The sequence below is a fragment of the Cetorhinus maximus genome, chromosome 1 (assembly GCF_964194155.1).
Source record: "Cetorhinus maximus chromosome 1, sCetMax3.hap1.1, whole genome shotgun sequence".
NCBI lineage: Eukaryota > Metazoa > Chordata > Chondrichthyes > Lamniformes > Cetorhinidae > Cetorhinus > Cetorhinus maximus.
In genome coordinates this window covers 107,480,694-107,486,693 of record NC_135879.1, presented here as the reverse complement: position 1 = coordinate 107,486,693, position 6,000 = coordinate 107,480,694, and the positions used below count along the sequence as shown (strand labels likewise).

The 6,000-nt window shown below is 41.0% G+C and overlaps 1 protein-coding gene across 8 annotated transcripts in view; it reads left to right on the top strand.

The window, feature by feature from the left end:
* Positions 1 to 412: 412 nt before the first annotated feature.
* LOC144682600 (prominin-1-A-like) overlaps positions 413 to 6,000 on the top strand; it is a 297,236-nt gene continuing 291,648 nt past the window's right edge. For all 8 annotated transcript variants that reach the window (XM_078545151.1, XM_078545141.1, XM_078545114.1 and 5 more), the window contains exon 1: positions 413 to 653. The gene's annotated coding sequence lies outside the window, so the exon portion shown is untranslated. The remainder of the gene's footprint in view (positions 654 to 6,000) is intronic.

Sequence of the window (6,000 nt, the reverse complement as noted above, 5' to 3'; positions counted from 1 at the left end):
CCACCTTCAACACCTCTTTGTTCTTTTGTCTGGGACATCTTTTGGTTATCTGCTCCTATCACTGCTTGCTTGACCCTACAACCAAACCCCCCAACCTTAAACCAGCTTATATTTCACCCCTCTCCTATTTTTACTTAGTTCTGTTGAAGGGTCATGAGGACTCGAAACGTCAACTTTGTTCTTCTCCGCCGATGCTGCCAGACCTGCTGAGTTTTTCCAGGTATTTCTGTTTTTGTTTTGGAACTCATCGAATCGGGGTGCGCGAGCGGGTCGTCAACGGACAGGTGTGGAGGGAGCTGCACAGAGAAGGCCCCGCCCCCTCCTCCCTCGGCCCCGCCCCCTCCTCCCTCGGCCACGCCCCTCCTCCTCCCTCGGCCCCGCCCCCTCCTCTTCCCCCGGCCCCGTCCTGTGGTGCTGGAAGGGGTTCGGTCTGAGTGGTAGAACACCCAGAGGCCGTTGGTTTTTCCCAAGCGGGCTTTTGTGCGGATTTAAATTTTTTTTTTGGCGTGGGAGGGGTTAAAAAGTAATCTTGCAAGGGTCTCGCGAATATACCAGGAGTGCTTGCTGTGTGCAGCTGTTCTGTTGTGGAAAGATCAGATCGGTTGAATGAGAGGAACAAAGTGAGAGGTGGTGAATTCGGACGAGCTCCCGAGGTAAAAAAAACTGAAATCTCGGCGACCAGCTTCTTAGCCTCCGAATTATTTGCTTGTAAATTAGGGTTGAATTCTATAGCGGGAATTTGAGCAATGTAATGAAAACATTTAAATATCAAATATGTAAACGCTTAAATGCAGTGGAAACAGTGATTTCCCTCGTCGCTGGTTAAAATCTTTAAACTTTGAGATCAGGAAAGAGATTAGATCATTTTTTGTAGTTGTTAACAATTTGTTATGTTAACATCTGCTGAAAGCGATGTGCCATGGAGCACCGTATAATTTCTAGTCTCCTGTGTTATTGTCCTAGCCTTAAAGAGGAAACTTGATGTAATCGAAGTAAAGTTCTGGTTTGTTCTGCAACCACATCGCAAATATTTCTCGTCTCTCTTTTAAAGGGACGGCTTTGAATTGCTTTTGTACTTCAGAAGGAGCATTCTTAATCCGTGCAAGATTTGTGTGACTTGTTTTTTTAAAGGGAAGATAATCTTCGTGCTTTTAACTCAGAAAACGTACAGACTCTTAAAAAATAAGACGACGTTTCACCGTGTCAGCCTTAGCAGTCTTTGGGAAAGTAGTTAATTTCTGTCCTGTTCATTCCCACCTGCATACATTTCTGTATCTGGTTTCAAGGGATGTTTCTGCTTAATAGCTGTAATTTGACAGTGAAACACCAACAATGGAGATGTTAGGTCTACTGGCCAGGATAAGATGTTTTCTAATAAAGGTCCATGCAAAAAGCTATTTAAACTTGAAGCTTTAGGGATGAGCAGGAACTGATGAAGGGGTAGGAAACAAGGTGTTCTTGCTGGAAATGTTATGTCAATGTGAAGGGAATAACTGAGTTTGGTGCCTTGGGATTTGATGCTTGAATCTAATTATTTTTAATTTACATAAATGACCTGGATTCAGAAACTCAATGCAGAGCAGTCAGATGTGTGGATAATACCAAAGCAGGTGGGGCAGTGAAATCTGAGGAGGCAGCCTAGAAATTACGAAATGAGTTGGGCAAGAACAATGCTGGATAAAATGTAATGCAGAAAAGTGTGAAGCAAGGAAAAATAGATGACACATATCTATTTCTCCATTATTCATAGTTAAGAATGAAGCTGGAAGAGATCTAGGAGTCTCTGTAACCTTGACGTCTGACCAAAACCGAGCAGTAATCAACAAAGCTAAATGGGATGTTGAACAGTCTAGTCAAAACGAGAGAATAAGTCAGAGGAGGTAATGATATCCAACTTTATAGTGCTCTGATCAGATTGCACCGGTTTTGGTTGCCAAGAAATAAGAGACACTCAAATACTGGAGTCAATGTAGAAAAGAGCTAGTAGACTGATTTTCCCCCTGGCCCCGCAAGTTTTGGCCTCAGTTATGAAGAAAGACCAGGGACGTTTGGGCTTTTTGGCAGAACAGAGGTGTAGGAGAGGTGATTTTATAAGGTGATAAAGGATATAGAAAATATAAGCAAATTTTACTTTAATTTAAACTACAGAGTAGACTAAGTGGTCATGTGCTCGAATTAGTAAAAGGTAATTTTAGAACTGATATTGAAGCTGTTCACACTGATTAAACATGTGAAATAATCTTTCAGATAGAGCAGAGGTGACTAGAACCCTGGGATTGTTAAACAATTGATTGCTACAGTGGTGCTTTAGGCGGGAGGACTTTAGGAGCTCTGGATGGCTGAACTAAGATATATTGATTGGCCTTTCTCATCCATAATTATATTACCAAAAAGGATAAAAGCAAATATTTTTGAAAAAAAAGCAATGTGCTTTATGAATTTCAGCCCTGTGTGATGCCAGGTGTATAGGCCGAACATCCCAATGATTGGCGGATTGTATCAAACAGCACGTCCCATCGGCTGTTTGCAACAGGCCAAGTACTGACCATACCGAACCAGCCCGTGCTTGCAAAACTGAAAACATAGTGTCCAACATTAGATGTGATTCCGCAATTGGACAACACCTGCTAAACAATACTGATTGTGCTAAGAATTACACTAAAAAACAATTTAAGAATGTCAATTGGGCTCACAGTGTGGCACACTTATGCATGCTAAGAGCCACATAAATTCAGACACACGGTCCCGTCCTTTGCAGACAGAAGGAACGTGTCCACTTGTGGCTGTTTCAACTAAACAAATGCTTAGGGAACAGTCATTCCCTGGTTCACTCTCCAGGGCAATGTCTTGACCAATCAGAGTCGACCTCTCTGGTTTGAATTTGAACAAAGCTGGGCACTTAACTGTTCCATGCTGCATTCTCCATGACAATGCCTCCACCAATCAAAGTCCAATTGCCAACCAGTCAACATTCTCTTCTCATGCAGTATAAATTGTTGTTATCCTGTTACAGTTGGTAATTTCTTGCAAACTTTTTTGTAGAGTGCAAGATGAAAAGCTTTGATAGCATGTTGCTCTTTTTTCAGCAATATTCCAGTTCTGTACTATCAAACAACTAAAAGTAAATATGATACAAATTCTAGCAAACGTGTAAGAACATTATTGGACTGTAAATTTGTTTTCTTGACATCTTTGGAACGCTGATGGATGCACCCCAGCTGAGTTTTATGTGAATGAGAAATATCATCTTCCTAAGCTGTACATGCTCACAGATTTTCTCATAACTAAAGGGTTAAGTGAAAAATAGGAAGTAGCTTAGATGACAATTAAGAAATCAGACCTGCTGCAACATCTGATCCAGGTAACATAAATGTCAAGTATTATGATAACTATGGAATATTAGAAACATTGAAGTATCAAGTTATTTTATGGTCCCTGTTACAATTTTAAAGTTTTGTCATAATAACTCTTACGTTCATTTTCAGGGACCATTCCCTTAAGTGTAACCTTGATTTCCATGAATAGAAGTGTGACCTTGTATGCCCAATATTTGGTAATGAAGCATTCCCAGCTGTTAAACAGAGAACTTGCTGTAAATTGCTCATTCAAATTGCCACAACACCTGGTGTTCTTCTGACACCAGAAGAATAACACATTCTTAGTTATTGTAGTTTAAGAACACACCAAGCCTCTGTTTGTTGAAAGTGAAGATTGAACAATAGCACACTCAATAGACTTCACCTTGGATATAAAAGTAAAATCCAACACGTTGCTAAGCCTCAGAATACTCAACCAAGGGCAGTGTCCAACAAAACTTGCAGGGAGACAAAGCTGCATCTGTGTGGTTACCCTTTAAATGTTTGTTTCTACATTAATTGAACTAGAACTGCTAAAAATTGTTGTAAATTGATTTAGATATAATCCCTGTTCAAGCTGGAAGAAAGGACATTAGATAGGCAACTTTCAACATTAAATAAAGCTGTCAAGCATCTTTAGAATTGAAAACCAGAAATGACCTTCTTCTCTGGAGTTGTACCATGTGGTTTGCCAAAAGACTCCAAACAGTTTACAAGTAATCTTCCTACACGCAGATTTAACTATTTTCAAATCTTGGCTAGATTGTGAGTCCTCAGTAGCTGAATAGCTATCTTGCTTGGTTTCAGAACAACACGAGCAGGCTGTTTTCATAGATGTTTACAGCCGTTCAGCCCATTGTGTCTCTGCTGGCTCTTTTGTCACTTTTCCATGTGACAATGCATTCCATGTTCTATCAAATCCCTCAATTAAAAAAAAATTGGTTCATAACTTCCATGGAGTGGCAATCAGAGTTGGATTGCCACTCTGCTCCTACTTACCTGGTATGAAGCTGCTCCTTTCTTGCCTGATCTTCTGACTCAGGCCGAGCGAAAACAGTGTAGTGCAGCAGTTTTCTGAGGCCTTGTGTCGAGGACAGGTGAGTTGGAGGTAAGGAAGCATAGCCCCACCCCTTTTATCGCACTAGCTGCTACAGGTAAGTTTAAAGTAGGGGGGGTGGGGATCAAATGGTCAGTGGAAGGGATCGAGTGGTCAGTGGTAAGTTTAAAGTAGGGGGGGTGGGGATCAAATGGTCAGTGAAAAGGATCGAGTGGTCAGTGGGGGGGGTTCCTAGTCATGCTGCTACTATCTTTCCTCTTCCTGTCCTGCTTGTAAGTACCCCTACCAGGGATCTGCTGTCATGGTATGTCACGCATTCTTTGGTTATGACTAACTATGAGTTGTGTACTGTGTGAGGTCCCAGACTCTTCACAGGTGGCCACTTGCCCTGCTAAATGTCATGACTGCGTCCTGGATGTGTCTCACACCTTGCTGGTCTCTGCCTTCTGAGCAATTGTACTAATAACTTGTTAGGATCCACTGCCTCTTCCGTCATTCCCAGTCTTTGTGCACTTAGAAGGGGTGATGTCGCCACACCTCACCAGCTGAAGCTGATCGTCTCCTCATTTAATTTTGTATGACTGCTGAGTCGAGATCTTGGGATATGGCCGCTGGTGTGCGCAACCAGCTACTTGGAGTCATAATTGAGAGGTGGAGAGTTGTGAAACACTGGCCTCCCCTACCCGCACCCCATTTGATGTGGTTATGTGGCTTGGCAGGGGATCAATGATCTTAGTCCTCACAAACATCTCCCAAATATCCCTATATCTTTCTACTCATATTATATTCCTGAACATACAGGAGGCCTAGATTCCAGACAAGGTTAAGTGTGCATTCAGTTTGCAGTAAGTACATCACAATAGCCTAAAATGGGCTGCATTTCCTCAAAGTGGTTTATATAATAATATATAAACAAAGAACAGATTCCTGACCTACCACACCTCCACTTAAAAGATTTATGAGTTGTTTCAGCTGTAATGTTTGTTCCATAATTGGTGAATAGACACCACACACTCTTTTAATGTAATTTTAGGGCCACTGAATTAGAATATATAATGTATTTCTAATCTTAGTGCTAATATTTAAATTGTTATGGCTATGATAGCATTGTTTGAAAATCACCGATCCACTAATTCATTGTAGTGCAGTGCATTGAAATATTTGGCTAATCTATGAGAAAACATAGGGAGCTTAATTTGGCTGTTTGGAGCCTGTGTGAAGCTATTCTGAAGTACTTGCAACCAACAACTTCATTGAAACAATATTACACTCTGACTTCAGAAAAGATGAGAACATTTGCAAAATTTTGTTAAAGCACCAGTTAAGGGATTTATTGTGACAGAAGCCATTTTGAAAGGATTTCTTTTGTGAGGTCTTCTATTTGTATTTTTGAGAAACATAATTACGTGGCTTTTGATGAAAAGATATAGTAAGCAACAACAAAAATTTTAGCTTTTATTGTGGACTGTGTATCTATTTCCTTGGTCATCTTATGTTCCTATATATGCCTTGGCAACCTCCAATGCAAGTGTGACAAAATCTTCCAGATGTACTCTGATGACACCCAGCACTACCTATCCACAACCT